Genomic DNA, 23,504 nt, shown 5'->3' on the forward strand with positions numbered 1-23,504 from the left:
CCCTTAAACCCCCCATCAAACCTCTGTTCATATCAGAACTTTTCTGCTTCAGTGAGACACCCTGATATGTATGCATAAATATATATGTATGATATGTATGCATAAATATATATGTGTGATATGTATGCATAAATATATATGTGTGATATGTATGCATAAATATATATGTGTGATATGTATGCATAAATATATATGTGTGATATGTATGCATAAATACATATGTATGATATGTATGCATAAATATATATGTGTGATATGTATGCATAAATATATATGTGTGATATGTATGCATAAAAAAGAATCTAGTAATGTTAAGTTATTATAGTGATAATAACTGATTCATTACTGCAGTAAGTCTAATAGCAGATGTTGTAACAACACACGGTGGATTTTTATGACTGTGATAAAAGTCAAAATGTGATATTGTGACAGTCCTTTTGTTAGAGATGTGCTGTTGTGTGGTGACAGTAATTGTACACTAACGGCTGCACAACAACAGTGGATAACAACGCATACAAACAGCCATGTGACGTGCTCGTTGTGCAGACGGTGCAGTATACATGCGGACATTCTTAATCCTGGCTTGGTATGCTTTCAGAATTGCGCAACAATTTAAACTAAGTGATGCACTACACATGTAATATGTGCATGAAGTTCTAGAACAAAGGTGTATGTGTTGTGTATACTGACTTCATCTGCCAAGGCAGCATTTGAAGAACTTGCTGCTGGGATCCAGCCACACAGAGAGTTTCAGGATTTATTAGTCCGGCTAATAAAAGGTTCTGAAATCGCATGTTTAAAATGACCGTACTCATCATTAGAGTCCTTGTTGCTCTGAATAGGTCTTATGAACAGAGGGCTGCTGGGTAATCAGCAGCTCAGGGTGTGTCGTGTCTCCGTTTAGCCAAAGAGCTCGTTCCTGTCATTACTGTGGAAGCGTCACAGCTGGATGTTATTTAAACCTGGGTGAAAATCATGACAAATCGTGGCTCTACACACCGCCAGCTGTTAACAGTAAACTGGTATATGTTTGAAAAGGTGTTCACAGGGCAGGGTCAGTGATGGCTATTTAAAATAAATCTTATGTACAGATGCATGCAGGGCTTCTGTGTGTGCATTCCAGTACATCCATTACTCCCATGTTACTGGGACTTAAAGTAGCATCTGCTGCTGCTTTGGCAATCTCAGACTTCATGTGTGTCACAATTACTTCTATGAACAATTATATTGCACAACATGAGCTCCCCTCCACAGGAGCCCTGCCCCGGTCACATTCATGGCTTTATTAACTGATCCTTTCCTTCGTTTGATGAACCCACCTTCTCTTCTGTCTTTTTCTTGGAGGCCTTCTACAAAAAAGCTTCTTCTTTAAACCCAGTCGTGGTGTTTGGGTAACGGGGTGTTTGAACCGCAGTCTGCATTCATTGATCAGTGAGTTATTCTGCTGCAAACCCACCGACAGCAATGAATGTTTATTGCAGCCTTTAAGAGTGAGCTCCTCCAGGGGTGCAGCTCCTCTGAGGTCTGTGCAGGAGACTCGATGGTGATCGGCTTGATCCAGAGTCCGTGTGCAGATGTGCAGACTGTTGTTTTGTTTCTTAAATGTTGCAGTTAATAAGAGCAGAACTAAAATGCATCATGGTAGAAAATCCAGAGTCATTTGTGCTGTGGTGTCCCTCAAGGTACAGTCAACGGTCGATGGTTTTCAGTCAGAGCTCAAACTCACCGACAGCGTTGAATGTTCCCCACGGGCACCAGAGAGTGACAACATTTGAATGTGTGTTGAGTTGTACAGTTGTACGAACCTGCAGATAGGACTGTCACGATACTTCGAACTTGATACTAATATTCAGTAAATACTTGATACGTGATGACATTTTTATTATCACAGACGGGGAAATGACAAACTTAAGAGATCATTTTCAAAATATAGATTAGAGTAACACTTGTCTGTCCAGATCTATTGAGCCACAGCTTTGTCATCATATTTTCATCCTGATCAAATACAGTCGCTCGCTGTTTCTGTCTGGTCCTCCGTAGCATTTTCTCTCTTTCAGTCGAGGACTTGAAGAGATGAATAACATTTTTAGACATGAATAGTTGTGAATTAACGCCGCCTTCAACTGAATAAGCTGAATTTATCTGAATCAATGTTGCTTTTTTGACTGTTAATGTTACAGAGTATCAGTCTTTCAGTTTGTTTTGCTAATAGTCAGCAGAATACTTGAGAAGCTAGTTGCAATGTGTCAGCAAAATTAGCGTGTGTGCTGTTTCTTTGGTTAACTCTATCAATAAACATTGAGTTTATTAGCATTGCTTTCTTTTAAATGTTACTATATGCTAGCATTGCAGAAACGATAGCCATGAAGTTAGCTACTGTACTGTACTTCATTAGCCTGTGGTTGCTAGCTGAGTAGGTAAAATCATTGATAACAGATCTTCTGGGGAAACATTGTTTACCTGGGATGATATCGTTAGCTCATCAGACGGTGTATGTTGGGTCGTAGCTACTGCTAGCTCTGTAGATAATATTAGCTAATGAGTGAACAATTTCTAGCTAAATAAAAAGGCTGGAGTATCTGGTTATTACAAAGTTTATAGCTAACATAATTAGAATATGCGGCTTATCTCATCCGATTTAGGTCTTTGACAGACCTGACCTCACTGTAGTGGTTTCTTACAGTGGGCAGTTCTGCATTTATCTGATATTTATTTGTTTCAGCCTCGGATGATCCCGGAGACATTGTGTGGTTTATCTTCGTGCTATTTTGTCTGTGCTAAATGACTATAACTCGTATTTGCCAGGTAGAAACAGACCAGCTAGAGTCCAACCCTGACTCAGTGACAGGATGGACTTCTCCATCTCCATGTTTTGGTCTCGCACTGAGACTGCAACGCCCTGCGATGTCCCAGCAGCCAGAGGTTTGATCCTGGGACGTACACCTCCTGCCACAGCTCTGCACTGCTGCTGATGCATGAAATCCTGCAGCAAACTGTGGCCATGACAAACCTGCACGGGACTCACTCAGTGGGTTATGTGGACACAGACTAACTGCGTTTGTGTTAACAGGTCAAAAAATGAATCCGTTTAAATCTGCAGGGTGCTGCTGCGAGCCCCTCTCATCAGCGGTGTTACTTTTGCACGGACAGAAAGAGCAGAGCTGGCAGCAGCGCCGGAAGCTTCCATGCAAAGACCAGCCTGTGCGTTTGCTCCACCTCAGCTGGAGTCCCTCTTTAAAGGGTTAATATTGTAATAATATATGAAATGTTGCTGCCAATTGACCTATCTCAAGAATCCTATACTACTTATTGAAATTATTTTAGTTTTAATAATAAACATCAGCAGCTGTACGGGTGTGCAAACATGCTGTTCTTTAAAGGGTTAAAATCCCAAAAGTATCATTAAATACGAGTCGTTTTTAAAAAACTGATATTTTCACAGCTTTTTTGGGGAAGTTGCCGTTTTGTGGTCACGAGTGTCAGATGTCTTTTTTATTTTGACGTTAGATTATTTGCTGCAATCATACAGCAGTTTAAGGGAAGGTGTCTGTCGAAGCGCTCGAATTAAACTACCTCAAACTCTGAGCAGCTGGATAGTTACTGTCTGCTTATTGCAGCTCTTTAATGAGACATGCAGTACATGTTAAATTATTACCTGTCGGGTAGTAAAGAGCTTTTGAAAAATCCATATTTGTCTCACACAGAGACACGTCTTCCCTAAAACTGCTCTAACGTCAGGTGTGCCAGTCGTTTCTGTGTTATGTGGTTATAAAGGTGAGAAATATTAACTTTGAAGGTAATTTCCCACAAAAACGACAAGCTGTGCTGTTTCACAAGCCTCGGTGTCTGTCAGTGTGCGCCGCTGTGTTTGTCTTGGCCTGCGTGGAGCACCTCCATGCCAAAGCACGTTACCACCCTTGTTGGCGTGCAACCTCGAGTGACGAGAAGCCGGCAGGAGCGAGCGAGGAGAGGCGGTGATGCAAAGGTTGTGGTTTCCTTTAATAGCCCCGCAGACACGATGAGCGCCATCGTCTTCGTTTTCACTAAACTACCGAGAAAACTGGAGTGTCTGCGCTGAGCCGGCGCTGCTGTCACGTTCAGCCTGAAGCAGAAAAGAACACAAAAGGAAGCCGGGGTAAAAAATCAGACAAGTTGCAACTGAAAAGACAAAAGATAAGAGTCAGTCAGGCTGGTGGAAGGAGGCGAATGAGCGTGATCAGAGAATGCTGCCGTGCCCCACAGCTGAAACTAGTGCACTGCAGTGTTGAGCTAGTTAGAAATTACTGTTCCCTTTACCCTGCGCTGAACCTCAGCTACTGCTCTGGGAGTGCGCCTTCCTGTGTTCGCCTCTTTGAGGTTGGAAAATCATGCAGTCATGTTTTATTAATGCTCTCTGTGTGTCTGTCTCGCGCTCCGTCTTTCTCTCCCGTTTTGACTGCTTCCCCACAAAAGTGAAGAAGAGATTTGGAACAGCGTGTTTTATTTGTTCTGCATCCTCTTTTCACGTTGAATCGAGCCGCTTTATGTAGGTTGAGGTTTTGATTTGGAGGGGAACTGAAACCGGTTAGCGAGGTCGGGAATATATGATGCAACTCATTGTGCAGAGATTTGTTGCAGTTGTGCAGGATTAGTGTTGAGATGGTGGATGTGCACATTCTCCTGCTTTCTGCATAATGAATGATCACTTTGGGAAGAGAGGCACGATTCACTCTCTGCCACTTTGACACAGTTCACTGACCGTGGACGAGACATCACTGGAATTGAGTGTTGTCGCCCAAAATCATCGGAAACCTGGAATTCTGAAGATTATTTGTCCGTCAGAATTAAATAAAAGGGCCAACATGGCGTCACTCTGATAAATAGGTAAATACTTGTCTTTATTGGACCGTAGCCTGTGAGTCACTTGGTATTCCCACGTGAATTTATGAGCCGTGGTCAGGCAGACGAAACGGTTTCTTTTCACTGATTAAATTCTCCCTCGTCTACCTAATTTCCTGCAGTGTGTTTGCTCTCAGACGAGGTGGGAAGTAATAATTTTTCAGGCCCCTTGGCTCTGGCTTCAATGGCTTCCCCTCCTTGGCATTTGGACTTTTTGGCTGCGAGCCCGAGATGCACAAAAGCTTTCCCCCACTCGACTCCCACTTCCTGTGTGTTAAGGGGCTACGCATCCACGCCATCACCTCAAACCGATGACTTATTGAACAGTTTTAGGTGTGGTTGCACTTCCTTTTTTCCTTTGAATAACACTCCTACTGGTGTGGGTATTATCATAACTGAAAAAGTTTGCATAACTGACAAACTTTAAAAAGGTTTAGGGTGTAAAAATAGCCGAGGGCGAGCATGAGAGGCTGACGGGGCCAGAGGGAAGAGTGCGACAGTGTGACTGAACCAGTGTGAACCCTGCGTCGTCAGCACATTCCTGGGGTTGGACAATGAGAAGCACACTGTGTACTGAGTGGCGCTGCCTGCATAGCTGGCTGCTGTGCAGCCAGGAGTACGTGCTGCCTGAAGTGAGGCCAATGCAACACAGATGCACAAAATTCTGCAAAATGCTCGATGAGCTGGGGAAAAGTGACCAGGGTGACTGTGGCACTGTCCCTTTGGTACCGTTAACCCTGCTGAAAAAGCCCGATGACCTAAACACTTGCTTAAATTGAAAAACGTGGTCTGTGTGGAAATCTGTTCTTAGAGTAGAACAACAGGCCGTGATTTTTATTGGACTGGGATTCGTTCGATTTAAGGTAACTGATCCTGGATTAGAGGCTGAATGATTCCAAACTCCTGGAAACTCGCAGTATAAAATCTTCTTGTGCCCTTTTCACAAATGCAAGGACCCATAAAACCGAACGTATTTAGGAAACGTGTAGTATCGGTTCCTGCCGCTGACCATCCAAAACTGTCCTAACATGTGCGCGTTTCCTCTGACAGTACAAATGTTATGCACCTAGTGTAACTGTAGCCACAGTTAACCCAACACTCCCAGCACAGCTCCAGTGCTTGTTCAAAAATAGGCTACTCAGGCTGGGAGCCTGCCAGCATATGCTCGCACACACTTTCCCATTCCATCAAGCCTCTTGACAATGATCATTATACAGTCCACCGGCGCTGGGAGACATCTCCTAATGGAAGAGCACGAGGAGATTAAATCGCTAAAATCACTTGGGCTGCGAATGATCCTCTTGGTGGGCAAACTCAATCAAACCCAACAAATATGCCTTAATTGCTGTGTCAGTCGCAAAATAGGCTTAAAGTCAGATTGGACGTTTTAATATCTGCTCGATTAAGAAGTTTTATAATGAGATGCTGCAGTGCAGCGGGGTCACTCTGTATCACATTTAGCTGTCACGCGTTTCCAAAACGAGCTGTAATGCTGGCTTCATGCCGTGCATTCGGGATGATGTCACTGGATTGCTCTTATATTGAAAACTGACGGTTCAAGTTGCTTTGATTGGTAAGAAAAATGAGCAAATGACATTTTAAACATTATTTTTGGTATTAATTTGTCTGCTGGCAGCATCGCATTCAAAACACAGGTGCACAAACGATGCCAGAGAGTCTGTGTACAGCGTCTTATTAATGCATTTGGTTTTCGAATATCACATTTAACATGTTTGGGACGTCACAGTGAAGTTCAGTTTGAGTTGAGTCGGTCAGATCACAGTCGTCTCTGCACTACAGCATACCAACATCTACAAGCACTAATCTAAACTTTGTTATGTTGTTTTGGAAAAATGCAAACGTGTCGAGGTGGTGAGACACTCTGCAGCCTCGACTCTAGAAAAGCACACAAAGATGTCGTCATTTTGCATAATATTTAAACATTGATCGTCTGTGACAAAGGTTGGTGCTGCGTCTCAAAGCTCTGGGCTCGGCCGATTTCATGGTTCAGTGTTTGTCTACAAGTACAGGTTCTCAAAATATTTTCTGTGCATATTTCTGAGGATCTAGCAGACGTTTACAGTCGTTCAAAAGCATACTTGCTGAACTTGCAGCGTCCATGCCAGGCCCGCTCCAGTGCAGGGACTTCCTCAGGCGGAGTGCCAAGCCTTTCCAGAAACTCCCTGCCTCCACGTGCCATGGATCATCTCGTCATGGCTCCAGGGGTTTCAGCGCCTATTCCTGCTGCCAGTCCCTTCCTCGGCATTAACCCGTGACTCTTTCTTACCTCTCCCCCCATCTCCTTGTCAGTTCCTCGTCGCAGCAGGCTTGCATCCTCCCCTTTTCCCTGCTGATTGGCGTGCTTCTGTTTTCCCTCTCTCTGCCTCTGCACCTTTGAACCCGGCGTCGATGCACTTGATCGCGTCACGTCAGTCTGGCTGCGGCTGACTTATCCACTTCTGCAGCACGCCTGAGAGAACTGCACTGTATGTCACACTGCTCTCTCTTCTCCAAAGCTGTGTCGGCTCATTTCGGTCGTGAGCACCGAGGCTGATGAATATGTATCTGCGGCTCCTTCTCGCAGCAGTTTTGAGGATCTCTAACAAAGCGGGATGAGAGAGCCCTTTGTGGCTGTCTGCTGGATTTAACCGTGACATTTCTCTGTTGCCTGCTGCCACCTTTTATCTTCGACAGACTCTATTCCCAGGTCGCGCTCGCGCCCCCCTTTGAACGCTGCATTGTCAAAACTCAGACCCGCAATCCGCATTTCAGCTATGATGTATATCGTTATTAGCGTCTCTTTGAGCCTTAGTTGAGTCAGAAATGTTTCACTAACAACACTGAAAGAAACCCAAAAAGCTCACTTATGCTACATAATCCATGTTTTTTAATATGTGGAGTCGCCGCAGTGCAGTGGCGGGAACTCGAGGATCAGCGTTTCCTCTGCACTCCAATTCGCTGCAGTAAATCGCAGCGAGCGGTGAACCAGGCCGTCGCCATCTTCGTCATTGTCATCGTCGTCGTCTTAAACCACCTTCTGCACCCACCCCACCCACAAACAGCGGCTCAGAGCGAGGCGAGCCAAAATTGTGATTTCATATTTGTGTTATCAGTGGGAGGCAGCAGGGGAATGACCTGGATACTGCTCAACCTTTACTCCCGCCCGTGCCGCCTTACAGCCAGGCGCTGGATGGAGCTCGCCCCGTGAGCAGAGCTGCTGTGGGACGCAGTGAAACACCTCGTTGTCACACCAGTGATGAGGGCGTCTTTACTCTGCCGTCCCTCTTTCCTGCACCACCCCGTCCTCCATGTTTAGCGCCGTTCTTCCTAAGCTAAACCGAGCCACCGCGCTCCGTCTGTATTTTGTCTTCGTTTTATTTCTATGAAGCCACGTTACCCGAACATCACAAAGCATTGCGCCCCGTCCCAGCAGGGGATTGTGGGGACACTGTGCCCTCAATGCGCTGCTCTGCGCTTTGTGCTCTGTTGACCCGATCAGCTCCGCCTAAGCCTGAGTTAAGCTCATCTTTTTTGTCCTACTGTATTTATGAAAGACGGGCGAGCGTCGAGCAGATATCGACGTTCGTCGGACGCTGCGGTATAACTCGGGGACGTCTGAGTTGGAACGCCGCAGAGGTCGGAGTCGGCTGATCCTCTGCGGTTTGACGGCAGAGTTGCCGAGGCCGCTGCTTTTCGGATAGTCGCTCGGGGACTTAACCTCCTCCTTTGGCACCTTCCCCCTCTCCCTGTGTCTCGCTCTCTCTAGCAGAGGAAAATCTCTGCTGAATTTGTGTCTCCTTTCAGATTTCTAAGAGGCGTTAAACCTTTCTGGATTAAAGAAGCTAATCTGACAGGCAGAAGATTGTATTAGCCTGAGTGTTGGCAGAGCTTTTAATTTCTCCTCTCCTTTCATCCCCCCCATCCCGACTGCCTCTCCTGCTGACCTGCTCGATGGTATTATTGTGTTTTTCCTTTTGAATTACAGCAAAAACATCCACATCTTCCCGCTAGTCACGCTCCTCTTTCCGTCTCGCACGCTCTCTATCCCACTCCTTCCATATCTCGCCTTCCTACCTCTCTTTCTCTCCGGCTCTTCCAGCAGTGACAGCATACTTGCGTGAACCCATGATTTATCATTTGCTAATCCGTGCTGATTATGGAGCTTTCCACGCGGCCCTTATCTGTTGCTGAGCTCGCTTTTCACTCCGTAGCTGCCAATTATCTTTGAGGCAGCCTGCAAACAGACCTGTCTCTGTCAGCCAGCTGCACAAGCGCCACCGAGGCCTCTTACTCTGTATACACAAGTGTGCGTGCACCGGAGCGCTGCCGACAGCCTCCCTGGGCACATGTATTTTTGGTGCTTATTGAAATGTCAGCACTGAAAAAGCTCAATAAGGTCTCGCCAAGCCCCACTGCAGAGGGGAGGGACGGGAAGCTTGGAAAAGTAACCTCCATCGTGCACACTCAAAGCTGGAGCCCGAGACAAAGCCACTGCACCCTGAAGTTTGCGTGTTAGTGTATCAGCATCAAGGTCAGGAGGGATTCGTGCGAGCTGCCACCTACGCAGTCAGGATGGGAGAGCTGGGACGGCGATGCCTCGTCGTGACTCGCCCAACACTTCCTCTAGCTGAGCGGCGGCACGGCCAGCGTTGGCATTTGACAGCACGAGGTCATCGAGGGGAGCGAGGCCTTGCCCGCGGGGAGGGTATGCAGATCACGGCGGTGCTCAGCTGACGCGGCGTCCAACCGTCAGCGTAATGGGAAGTGACATGCACATCAGAGCAATGTGGGTCAGAGCTCCAGACGACCAGCCCACGGCCTGTATCTGCTCTGCCTGTCTAATCTGCTGCAGCTCGACCAGACGAGGCTCCCTAATCGACCTTGATATTCAGTGAGCACGCATTACCATCTCCCCTTGTGCTTCAAACACACTCACGCACACACGAAGGGACCATCTGAGACTTTTAAAAGAGTCAAATGTAGCGGGGTGCCGCGGTACGACGATAATTAATTGTCAGGGAGGAAGGAAACAAGCAAGCGCGGCACGCTTGGCCTCGGGCTCTGCAGCCGTACGCGACAGAGTCTGTTTGGACTCCACGATGTTCACGAACTCACCGAATGTGCATTTATCCCACCGTCTCTGCTGCTGTTCCTTTGATGTGTTTAATCTCCACTTTTAAAATATTTATCTGAGAGGCGGGATTCAAATGCCGGGCCTGCAGTTTTTCTGCAGTGCGATGTGGACTGAGCTGTGTGTTTTCCTCCAGTGGCTGAAAATGGGTCGAATGGACACACAGCTTAACAGGATTCCCATGACATGGTTGGCGTCTGAAGGGAGGAAGAGGAAGGGAAAGGAAAGGCCAGGGAGGGGGCGTCAGTAGGAAGCAGCGGTGTGGGGAGGGGAAAATAGCAAACTTTTTTTGTGAGTGTTTGCTGAGCACCTGTGTACAGAAAACAACTCCATCCTAGCTGGAGGGTAATGACACATGTGTTGAGGGGGGGGCGGGCTTGAAGTGTTTTGACATTTTCAGCTCAAACAGGATTTTTTTAAGCAGAGGGAAAAGGCCCAGAGGAGTTCAGCCTGCGCAAATCTGCCTCTGCCTCATCAAAGGCTGTAATTTCCTGTTCATTTCGGGCCCCCTTCCCCCAACCCCGAGCTCTCGTCTGCTAATCCCACCTCTGCAAAATGCCCCCACTGTCCCCCCCAATCCCGGGGCCCTCCTGCTGGTGTCCTGCCTGCCTACGCTTCAGCCTGCTCCGCTCCGGGCTGGGGTCTGGGGAGGCTATACGCTTTGTGTCAGCAGGCTTGTGGCAGAGCGTCAACAAATCCTCATTGTCCCGCGCGGGAGTGGTGACAGAGGAGGTGGATGGGAGGGGTGGAGGAGGCATCGCTGTCTGGTTTCTATTCAAAGCCACATATACACACATGTGTGTATGTATATCGCACACACGGGCCTGCGAGGGCACAGAGGGGTTTACACAGCTCCAAGCTTGGGACCAAAGTCCATCCAGAGCACAAGTCGCACTTACACAACCGCTGCCTTCCTGAACTGATCAGCCAATCAACAAGTGATAACCGGACTCGAAGCACCAAGAATCCTAAAAAACACAAAGAATCCCTCGAGTTCACGTTATCAGTCTGTCAGCACAGGACTCTGTAACATGCGATCCTGTAACAGTCAACAAAGTCCTCGCATGCAGACAAAACCCTTGTGTTAGCAGCTGCATGTGGGCCGAAGAGTGTAGTTTCCACACAAAGCTCGTGTTGATTGGAGGCTACAGAGTGTACAACATCAGCTGCCGGTGGTGAGGGCTGAGATGTGTATCTGGCTAACAAGACTCTACATGTAGAGGCATTTCACAGAACGACTCTGTGCTCGTCCACTTCTGTATTTGAAATTAATCTTTTCCAGACCGCGACTGTTTTGTTGTCACCGTCGGTTTTAGCCCTAAAGCGATTACACTCGTCTGTAACAGCTGCTTTTTCTTTGTCATCACCAGCCCAGACTTTATTTTAGCGTCTGTATGTGCGAGCTGGTGTTAAGCCCGTGTGAGGGCTGTGGATGTGTTTTCCTGCAGCAGCCATGATGCACATCTGTGATCCGGGGAGATGTTTTTGTCAGTTGTTGCTACCCCTCACGCACGTAGCTTTTTTTTTTTTTTTTTTTTTTTTTTTTTTTTTTTTTGCAGTGGATTAAAAGCTTTGGACAAAAGCAGACCGGGACAAAAAAAAACCTGGGACGGCCTGCATTTCCTGTTACCAAATGCATTCCAAAACCAGCGACCCCCACGCGAGCTGGCGGGGAACCAACGAAAAAGGGAATAGAAAAAACCAGCCTGTGTGAAATCGCAGTTTCTTTTATCCTTCCTCTTTTGTCAGCATCTATATTAAACCACCTCCTACATTTACTCTTCCTTTGCTGCCTTTCTTAACTTATTGACATTTTGAATTGGACAGCGTCAGTATTTCTTCTACACAAAGAGAACATTTAACTGTGACAGCACGGCAAATTATTTTTAGCTCATTCAACTGATGCATCCTCTGCCTGCTGAATGAGCAAAGCATTCTGGGGGTTTCTCAAAGCGGGAGAATTGCAAGGTGAGCACGCCGAGAGGCGGTCATGAAGCAAAGCGTGGACACCCCCTTAACCCCGACCACTCTAACCCTCGTGCTAAAGCCGGGGTGTCACCTCCCTTCCCCTCACGGAGCAGCAGCAGCAGCTGGCTGACCCGTCCCTCCACTGCAGCCTCTAATGGCTGACCTGCCCTGTCTGGCTGGCCTCTGCTTGCTTTTGTGCGCCGTCTGCCTCAGTTCCTCCCCACTCAAACACTGCTGACGAGCCCCGTATTCCCACAGAGCAAGCTGAGGTGAAGAAAAAGGAATATCCAGACAGACAGACAGACACGCAGACGCTTCACAATTTGCACACTTTGTCCCGCACACATAATCCCTCTGCCCCCCCCCTAACACACACACACACACACACACACACACACACACACACACACACACACACACACACACACACACACACACACACACACAGCCTCTGTCTGCTTTCACAGTTTTGGACGAACCGTACCAAGCACCAGGTAAAGAGTGCTGCTTTAGCTGGAAATGAAAACATTTCTTTCTCTTGTTTTTACTAGTTTAACAATTGTTTAAATAAAATAGCAGCTGTTAGTTTGAGTGAGATTTTGAATGGACTCATGCTCCAATTTGAAAGTACAGCAGAAAGAGTGAAAACATGCTTGAATCCGTCACGCTGGAATTGAAAAAGACAGATGAAGAGTTCAAATACTTACGTCAAGTGCGACCAAAAGTTCAGCGGCAGCGTGAAACTGTGGCGACGTTAGGAGGGAAAAATCAAACGCGAGAGCAAAAAGCTTCCATATGTGAGGAGAAAGCTCGTTTAGACGGGCTGAGAATTCACTGCTGAAATGAGTTGAACGGGTTCCTCTCGCTCACTGTCTGCATGTCTCTCCCACACACACACACACACACACACTCCTGACACGCAGTCTTTCAGCGTGATCTCTCTGCCTCTAGTGGGAACTCAGCCAGTAGTTTGCAAATACAAGTGCCTTACAAATCTCTCCCCCTCTCTCACCCTCCCTACCTCCCGTTCCTTCCGTGCTTTTACACAGGTAAACAAGCACATGCATTCCCACATGCATGCACCCCCCACTTCCTTCACACACACACGCGCACACACAAGTCTGGCGACGACACAAGTTATTGAACTGCTCCACATTTTCTTGCATGCACTATATATGAGGCGGTTGACGGACAGCAGCACATAGTCATGTGTGCAGCCAGGGCTGCTGCGATTGGCTGGAGGCCTGGGAGCCGAGGGGGGGAGGCGGAGGATGGCTGCGATTGGTCCGAGCTCAAACCATTGAAAGCAGAAGATTTTCTCTGTTGAATGGCTGCTGCTCTGGGTGGAGCCTGAGTGACACTGCTTGGGGAAAAAACCTGCATCCGGAGAGTTTTGTGCCTTTACTGGAGTGTTAACAGCTGTGGATGAATGCAGTGGAAGTGTGTGTGCCACAGCTGGGACACTCAAACAAGGTGGTTTTGGACAGAAAAGACACGTCTGAAATGATTAATCAAACATTAGATAGTGCTCAGTTTAATTCACATGTTTTCTTTTGCATTAGTAAGCTTTCTAAACATGCATCTCATTCATTTTACCATATTTGAAAATGTGCTTTTACTTATTTGTTTTTACTGATCAAAGAAGGAAACAAAGCTGCCACATTAACGATTGGCTTTGGTCAACGCAATGTTAAGAATACATCGTTGATCGATAATGCTGGGGCTGCACCGGTATGTCTAATATCAGAAACGGTCAGTATTGACTTGGATTTTATTTATATGGTTTTTACACGGCTCGAGGTTCTGTGCTGAAGAGCTGAAAGTCATCACATTAAAGAGGGTTTGTTTCTTTAAGTGGGTTCAAATAGAACAAAAACAAATACAGGAAAAAGATGAGCATCAACACTTTTGTTATTGTTATTCCAGGTCAATGCACATCAAAGTAATAATATTTATCTGGCTGTCTTTCATTTACAGATGCAATGCTGTTGTATTTTTGAACCCTGACAAAAACAACAGAAGGAGGTCATGACGTATGATATTAATGAGCCCGATAATCCAGTGGCTCCCACATAAACAGGAAGATTAGGAGTTGTAAAGCCACCAGTCTCAAATGTGTGTGGTTATGTTGTAGTGTAGGTAGCTGTAGTGAGCCATCATGTGGAATGGCGCTGTGCTCTGGTGCGGCATTTATCAAACTGGCGGCTGCAGACTTATCAACATATGCGTCCTGCTGCCTTCAGATGGCTGCAGGGATTTTCTGAGCTGCAGAAGTTTTTAATGCACCATAACCAGCTGTGGTCATCACATACTCCAGAAATCACTGGCTGATGAATTCATACTGATTTACTATCATTCCTGCTTTGAGAACATTGAAAGTTTTGATGACAATTTCCAAACATCTTTTGGCAGAGGCACATTTTCTAGCATTAGGTCATTTACAGATTAAGCTTTATTCTGTTATTTCTGCTCCAACTGTTCAACTGAGATCATCAGAGTGGAAGCAAAGTCACATTGTCCCAGAGCCACAATATCTGTTTTCTCACAAGCACCAATTAAGATGACCTTCATTTGAATTACTTTGCACCTGTTTGTGCCTCTTCCCTCACCTGCACGCCGAGCTTGGAGCATCAGAGCGTCACACACGTGACTGCATCCAGTTTCAGGAATATCCTAAACTGTTACAGTGCTGCGTGTACTGGTCTTTGACTAAACACTAGCACAGCAGGAATCCATCCATTCCACGTATCCTTATCAGAGTCTCCACAGTAGGAATTTAAAACGCAATGTAGGTAACAAAGTCAAAGGTGTAAAACTATGTAGTGTTTCAGAATTGCATTCAAACTCTTTAGAACACTGAATGTAAATGGACGAGTTCTTATATCGACCTTTTCTACTATATCCGAGCACTCAAAGCGCTTTACATCACTGCATGTGTTTTGTAACATCTGTCATTGTTAGTGGAAAAACTTACCCCATGACTTACCCCAAGCAGACATATTGAAACTGTCGGTTTGTATCCTATGTGTGATTTTTGATCATACGTAACGAAGGAAAAATCTCTCGTAAAACCTTGTCATCCTGTGGATGAACTCCAGTTCTACTATTTATGTATATATGTATATACAGTGGGGCAAAAAAGTATTTAGTCAGCCACCGATTGTGCAAGTTCCCCCACCTAAAATGATGACAGAGGTCAGTAATTTGCACCAGAGGTACACTTCAACTGTGAGAGACAGAATGTGGAAAAAAAAATCCATGAATTCACATGGTAGGATTTGTAAAGAATTTATTGGTAAATCAGGGTGGAAAATAAGTATTTGGTCACCTCAAACATGGAAAATCTCTGGCTCTCACAGACCTGTAACGTCTTCTGTAAGAAGCTTTTCTGTCCCCCACTCGTTACCTGTATGAATGGCACCTGTTTGAACTCATCATCTGTATAAAAGACACCTGTCCACAGCCTCAAACAGTCAGACTCCAAACTCCGCCATGGCCAAGACCAAAGAGCTTTCGAAGGACACCAGGAAAAGTATTGTAGACCTGCACCAGACTGGGAAGAGTGAATCTACAATAGGCAAGCAGCTTGGTGTGAAAAAATCAACTGTGGGAGCAATCATCAGAAAATGGAAGACATACAAGACCACTGATAATCTCCCTCGATCTGGGGCTCCACGCAAGATCTCATCCCGTGGGGTCAAAATGATCATGAGAACGGTGAGCAAAGATCCCAGAACCACACGGGGGGACCTGGTGAATGACCTGCAGAGAGCTGGGACCAAAGTAACAAAGGTCACCATCAGTAACACACTACAACGGCAGGGAATCAAATCCCGCAGTGCCAGACGTGTTCCGCTGCTGAAGCCAGTGCATGTCCAGGCCCGTCTGAAGTTTGCCAGAGAGCACATGGATGATACAGCAGAGGATTGGGAGAATGTCATGTGGTCAGATGAAACCAAAGTAGAACTTTTTGGTATAAACTCAACTCGTCGTGTTTGGAGGAAGAAGAATACTGAGTTGCATCCCAAGAACACCATACCTACTGTGAAGCATGGGGGTGGAAACATCATGCTATGGGGCTGTTTTTCTGCCAAGGGGACAGGACGACTGATCCGTGTTAAGGACAGAATGAATGGGGCCATGTATCGTGAGATTTTGAGCCAAAACCTCCTTCCATCAGTGAGAACTTTGAAGATGAAACGAGGCTGGGTCTTCCAACATGACAATGATCCAAAACACACCGCCCGGGCAACAAAGGAGTGGCTCCGTAAGAAGCATTTGAAAGTCCTGGAGTGGCCTAGCCAGTCTCCAGACCTCAACCCCATAGAAAATCTGTGGCGGGAGTTGAAAGTCCGTGTTGCTCGGCGACAGCCCCAAAACATCACTGCTCTCGAGAAGATCTGCATGGAGGAATGGGCCAAAATACCAGCTACTGTGTGTGCAAACCTGGTAAAGACCTATAGTAAACGTTTGACCTCTGTTATTGCCAACAAAGGTTATGTTACAAAGTATTGAGTTGTATTTTTGTTATTGACCAAATACTTATTTTCCACCCTGATTTACCAATAAATTCTTTACAAATCCTACCATGTGGATTCATGGATTTTTTTTTCACATTCTGTCTCTCACAGTTGAAGTGTACCTCTGGTGCAAATTACTGACCTCTGTCATCATTTTAGGTGGGGGAACTTGCACAATCGGTGGCTGACTAAATACTTTTTTGCCCCACTGTATTAGGGGTGCAACGATACACAAAATTCACTGTTCGGTTCGGTTCGATACTTTGGTGTCACGGTTCGATATTTTCTCGATACAAAAAAAATGTTTATGCCTTTTTAATTTGTCATTTATTAAATTTTCACGGCACATTCTGCACCACATCTCTGTGCGTTCATCATTTGTTTGAAGCCAGCTCACCTCCTGCAACTACTTTTCTGAGAATACGCGCTTCTTTTGTGGTTCGGACTCCTTCTGACATTTGTTTGGAGGTGGAGGAACATCACAGTAATTGCTTAAAGGAGCTTCTTCGACATCTTTAAGAGTTCTAAACAAATGTCTGTCCTCCTCCTGAAAATCTTATGTATGCACACACCCGTTGCAACTTCTTATCTTGTGCGTGTTTTTTATTTTGACAGCGAATGCGCACCTGCGGACCACTTATGTGCACCCCTGGTTATTTAGCTCGTCATATTGCAGCCACAGAAATTCTTTTGTCCATGAAACCATAAAGCTGCACTTTCTCTTTGCCTTATAGTCTGATTTGTCATAACCTCTCCGTTTTGTGGTAAGCTTTTCTTTGGCTGTCACTTCTTCACCCTGACCTGTCTTATTTGGCTCAGCAGAACTAAAATATAAATCCTGCTGCTTTTACACACGCACTCACATAAGCTCAGCGATTCTCTGCGCGATCAACCTCTCACATGTTTAAGCTGCGGGAGATTTCACTTGTCATGTTTGCATAGTAAGCTAACGATTAATAAGACGATGTCAGAGGAATTGGTGCACAAATTATCATCACTCACAGATCAGTGCTGTCGCTCTCTATACACAGTTCGCACGATTGCAAAGTGAAAGCAAAAAACAAGCGCAAATTCAAACGCGATTTCAATATGTCACATATTGACAGTGGCTCACCGATGCCAATGACATAATTACCCAGCTACATTTCTGAAAGAATGCAAAAGCATTGACATATATTTTTCCTACAATAGCCCGACGGGCAGGGCAGAGATAGATTTTGGTAGCCCGACTGAAAAAATCGCTAGCCCCGGGACGTCGGGCTAGCGATTTTGCGAGCCCTGTATCTGATTGAGGAATCACTCATCTTTGGAAAAGAGAGTTTATTACAGAGAAATGTCTCTTCCCAAAATAAAAGCTATACTATCCGCTTCTTCTGGGCTATATTCTCAGCAGCATATTAAACAGCTGTCTAAATGACTCGGCTAAAGTTAGTAGCATGCTTGTTGTTTTTGTCTTTGCACTAGGATGATGTCGGCGTAAATGTGCAGTCATATTCGTTGTGTTCCCACTAGTGATTTCAGGTTAATCTCGTTGAAATGACCTTAACGCCACAACACGGCAAATCTCCGTTAACGAGCTACCGCCGATCGCCCCGTGCGTGGGGCTGGACGGCCAACACGTTAACGAGCTAACTGCGCTAACACACTAGCTCCCACCATGTAATTGAGCATTGCATGGCACATCCAACATACTGTTTTACTTTAGTCCATGACTCGCTTACCTTCAGGGTCATACTTCACATGAAAACCAAAATAGTTCCAAACGCCAGATCTGAATGAGGTTCAATTTGCCATGTTGCAAGGAGAGCTTAGCTTCTGTCTCGCTAGCTTGCCCTGCGCTCAGTGAATCTGCGTTCGACTACTCCGCCTAGGCTGCACTGTCGAGCGCAGATCCACTGAGCGCTCAACACAGACAGCATCGTCAGAAGGAAAGTTGATAAAATAAATTAAAAATTTTGTATTGTTCGATACATATGCGTACCGAACCGAAAGCACTGTATCGAACGGTTCAATATCGATACGAGTATCGTTGCACCCCTAATAAATAAATAAATAATAAATATATATATATTTATTTATTTATTAAATATAAAAAAAAAAACACCAACCGGACATAGTGGTGGTAGACAAACAGAAGAAGACGGCCGTAGTGATCGATGTAGCAGTTCCCAATGACAGCAATATCAGGAAGAAGGAACACGAGAAGCTGGAGAAATACCAAGGGCTCAGAGAAGAGCTCGAGAGGATGTGGAGGGTGAAGGTAACGGTGGTCCCCGTGGTAATCGGAGCACTAGGTGCGGTGACTCCCAAACTAGGCGAGTGGCTCCAGCAGATCCCGGGAATAACAGCGGAGATCTCTGTCCTGAAGAGCGCAGTCCTGGGAACAGCTAAGATACTGCGCAGGACCCTCAAGCTCCCAGGCCTCTGGTAGAGGACCCGAGCTTGAATTATAGAGCACCCGCAGGGGCGAGATGGGAATTTTCTTTTTGAATTTATATAATGTGTATAAATATAGTTGCTTTAGTAAACCAGCCTTATAAACACTGAAGCACGCAGCATGAAAGACAACGGGCCTTTCTTAAACTCTTTCTGAAGCTGGATGTTGTGTGTTTGTGGCTGTTTTGACTTTTTAAATCAGGAATGATTTCGCTCGAACAAACGTGCCGGATACACAAACTCTTATCAAGGTTTTGCTGTTACTCAGAGTGAGAAGGACATTTGTTTGAGTGGCAGATTCATTTGTTGTAATGAACTCAGTTCTTTCATTGTTTTCACCATTTCTTTCTTTCTTTTCTTTTTTTTTTTGCTGACTACATTTTTACAGCTGGAGCAGAGTTTTTGAAGTTGTTCTTTTTTTGTGGATGTTTGCGTAAATTAAAATTTCATGCTATGCACTTATTATGGTTTGAAAAGGATTGGGATGAGTTCATTGCCAAAATGCTCGCTGTAGTGGAGGTGGTTAAGGAAGATCTGGAGTTTATTTAGCCTGAGCTGGTTTTTGCCCATACAGCACTTGGTATCCTGAGGTTTTTGAGAAAATGTGAGTTTTTGCAAGAAGGAACAGAGCTCGGTTTGTTACGGAGCTGGATTTCCTGAAAGCAGTTTCTTTGAAGGACATGACAGATTTCTCCGTTTGTCTCTCCTGGTGACTCTGTGGTTTCAGTCTTTGGCACATTTGTGTGGCTGTGTTTCACCATCTGATGGATGTTGTTCTGTGACGTGAAGCTTGGTGATTGGTGTGTTTTCTGAATCTCGCTTTGGCCACACAGAAGGGAGAAGACAAGAGGAGAGTGTTTGACTCTCTAAGTTTGGGTTTGGGCAGGCTGTAGTGATGTTAGGAAAGGTCAGATCCTTATTTAGGCACAGGTGGGTCGTATTGGGGTCTTCAATGTTCCAGCTAGCTGAAGTAAGTTTGCCACTATCCATCCATCCATCCATCCATTCGCTTCCGCTTATCCTTTTCAGGGTCGCGGGGGGCGCTGGAGCCTATCCCAGCTGTCATAGGGTGAGAGGCGGAGTACACCCTGGACAGGTCGCCAGTCTGTCGCAGGGCCGACACACAGGGACAGACAACCATTCACACGCACATTCACACCTAGTGGCAATTTGGATTAATCAATTAACCTATCCCCACAAGCTGCATGTCTTTGGACGGTGGGAGGAAGCCGGAGTACCCGGAGGGAACCCACGCAAACACGGGGAGAACATGCAAACTCCACACAGAAAGACCCCGGCCTGATGGTGGAATTGAACTCAGGACCTTCTTGCTGTGCGGCAACAGTGCTAACCACCGTGCCCAAGTTTGCCACTATTTCACCCAAAGCAAAGAAACCATCTCTGAGGTAGCCGTCACATTAACTTGTCCAAACTCTTCTTTTAGCGTCTGCTCTGTGTGTTTGTGGCTCATTTTGATTTCTCTTATATTTTTAAATCTTAGCTGGTAGATCTGTTTGCATTATTTCTTCCACTTTATTTTTGGTTCATTTAGTTGATGTTTGAGTTTATGTTTAGAGTGAGGACACCACATCCCTCAGCCGTGTCGCTGGATTCAGTTCCCCTCCTTTTGTTTACTTTGGTAAACGGCCCTGCTGACGTGTTTGTTCGTGGTTATTTATTCATTTTTTCCATTTAGCAGACTCTATAGGTATATTTATGAAATGCATTTTTGCATCGATGTGTCCTCGCTCTCGTAGCAAAGCAAGTGTGCGTGTGTGTACGTGTGTTTTCGCCTTCCCCCTGAGTGATGACGGCATAGCGCGGCCTGGAGCGCAGCCAAGTGCTTTCATTCACACATGATTAGATCACTCTGACCTGGATAACACGCAGAGCTCCACACTCGGCAACACGCTGCTGCATAAGCCTTTTGTTTGGCTTTAACAAAATACCTCCCCGGCTTCACTCGCCTCCCAGTCACACCCGAGTGATATTAAAGCGTCAGGACGACAGAGTCGATCCACCGATCCGTGCGTGCCGTTTCCTCACCTGAGCTGCGTCCTTACCCGGCCGTACGTAGACCCCAGAGATTCTGTTTTTACTTGGGTCATGTTACGTTTGAGTCACAAAACACAGCTTTGTTGTCATTCTTGTGTCTTGTTGTTTTGTTGTTGGCTTGATGCTGTCTGGAGATGTTAGGATGCGTCACTGTGCTAGAAGTTTTTGAAGCGTCTCGAATAGGGCTGCCACAAACCATTATTGTGATAGTCGAATCATTAAAATTTAATAAACTATCATCTTGTCTTTATTTTTAGTTAGCACAGACCTTAAACACTTAAAGCTGTAAGCTAATGATAGTTATATAAGAGCAGATGCTGCTGGTGCAATAAGCTGTACGTGTTACGTCCATGATCTGACTAGTCGACTTTCACATAATGGTTTGTGGCAGCCCTAATAGACAGATATAGATATAGACAGATATTGTTGTGATTGATAAGTTGTTAGTCCTGTACAGGCTCTTGGTAAATGCATTGAGGAAATCAATGACTGGTTGTGCCACAATTTTCTCCAGCTAAACAAAAACAAAACTGAGGTAATAGTCTTTGGCGCCAAAGAAAAACGATTACAGGTCACCAGAGAACTTCAATCTATACATCTAAAAACCACAAACCAGGCGAGAAATTTGGGTGTAGTGATGGATGCAGACCTAAACTTAGAAAAACACATTAAGACAATAACAAAGTCAGCTTACTATCACCTCAAGAATATATCAAGGATAAAAGATCTGATGTCTCAACAGGACCTGGAAAAACTAGTCCATGCATTCATCTTTAGTAGGCTTGATTACTGTAACAGCATCTTTACAGGTCTACCTAAAAAATCAGTCAGACAACTACAGCTCATTCAGAGCTCTGCTGCTCGAGTCCTCACTAAGACCAAAACAGTGGACCACATCAGTCCAGCTCTGAGGTCTTTACACTGGCTGCCTGTCCGTCAGAGGATAGACTTTAAAGTTCTGATGCTGGTCTATAAAGCTCTGAATGGTTTAGGACCAAAATACATCAATGACCTCCTGACCCAGTATGAACCATCCAGATCCCTCAGGTCATCTGGATCCGGTCTTTTATCAGTTCCCAGAGTCAGAACCAGACACGGAGAAGCTGCATTCAGCTTTTATGCTCCTTATATCTGGAACAAACTCCCAGAAAGCCTCAGATCAGCTGAAACACTCAGTTTATTTAAATCCAGGTTGAAGACTCACCTGTTCTCAGCTGCATTTGAATAAAGCACCAAATCCACACTTTAAGCTTAAATTTCAAAACTTACATTTAACTACTGATTTTATCTACTGTTCTGATTTTATCTGTTTTGATTTTATATACTGTTGTTTGTTTGTTTGTTAATTAGTTAGTTTATTTGCTTGTTTTAATCAATTTTAAATCATGCTTTTTATTTGTTCTTGTTTCTAATGTCTCTGTAAAGCACTTTGAATCACCTTGTTGTTGAATTGTGCTGTACAAATAAACTTGCCTTGCCTTAGTCGTTAGTGCTCGAGTGTGCAGTTTCACAGCATCAAGGTAGTGCTGGTGAAAACTCATCCTGAGACTTCATGACGGGACTTCAGTGAGTGATGCTGGCTGGTTCACGTGTTCTGTGCTGTCCATGGCTCTAAGATACAAAGTTTCTTCCGTTCAGACCAAAGTGTGCTGCTCTCTTCACTGAGTAGGAGGCAGAGGACAGTTAGTGAATGGACTAATACACTCTTTTCTATGAAATTAACAACTTTCTGGTAATTTCAGAGTTGGAATAGCCTTGAATTCAAAAACACGTGCATGGCTTTAAGAGGAAAGCTTTTATTCAGAGCATCAGTACGAGCCAGAATATCCTTCAGCTGTGCTAACAGGCTGGATAAGCCTTTAACACGAACACGTCAGGTTGGGTTAAAAGATGTGCTGCTAGAATACAGTCGAGACATGCGCTGAAAATGTATTCAAAAAATACTTTAATCTTTAAGTTTTATGAGTGTTTGTTTTCATTAATAGCTGATATTTACATTTGTGATAAACTTGATGTTTAATAGAAATGTTTCTTTCTTCAAAAGTGATTTTAAAGCTTTGAGTGGTATGGATATTCAAACTGTTGTCCTGCACTCACACGTAGAGAGTCGGGAAGCTACAGCGTACCACGAGAACAGACACGTGGATGCTTTAAAAAATATTTTCTTCTGCTTATCTTTCAGAATTTAACATATGATAGTAATGATTATTTAATACATTATAATAGTTGCTCTGGTCATTTTGGTAAATGCCATTTAACACAGTAGAGACACAACAGAGAGACGTGCGGCACTTTGCGGACGAGCTATTTCAGCCGCTCCTTTGATCGTCACCTTCAGTCTGAAACGGTGGAAGTGTGTCGTCATGACAGCGTCTCTTATCTTTTCCATTCTTTCTTGGCTTCAGTTTCCAGTGTTTGTGCTAAGCTAGCTTAAAAACATCCTGCTGAAAGTTTTAAAGTTATGCTAATGGTATGAAAACTGCAATTTCACAGTGACGTTTTCCTTTTTTATACGT

General features: G+C 45.1%; 1 protein-coding gene and 1 long non-coding RNA gene across 3 annotated transcripts in view; one reads left to right on the forward strand and one right to left on the reverse strand.

Moving 5' to 3' along the window:
- Nucleotides 1–23,504, forward strand: part of nr6a1a (nuclear receptor subfamily 6, group A, member 1a) — a 124,270-nt gene that overhangs the window by 38,339 nt on the left and 62,427 nt on the right. The gene's annotated exons all lie outside the window — the stretch shown is intronic.
- Nucleotides 1,865–13,132, reverse strand: LOC146656558 (uncharacterized). The gene is made up of 2 exons (XR_014914169.1): nucleotides 12,685–13,132; nucleotides 1,865–4,102 (listed from the first exon to the last, which is right to left on the reverse strand). It is a non-coding gene; the product is annotated as an uncharacterized LOC146656558 (long non-coding RNA).

Source organism: Rhamphochromis longiceps, linkage group LG12 (genome assembly GCF_057381845.1).
Source record: "Rhamphochromis longiceps isolate RC_006_pf linkage group LG12, R_longiceps_female_GT1.1, whole genome shotgun sequence".
Lineage (NCBI taxonomy): Eukaryota > Metazoa > Chordata > Actinopteri > Cichliformes > Cichlidae > Rhamphochromis > Rhamphochromis longiceps.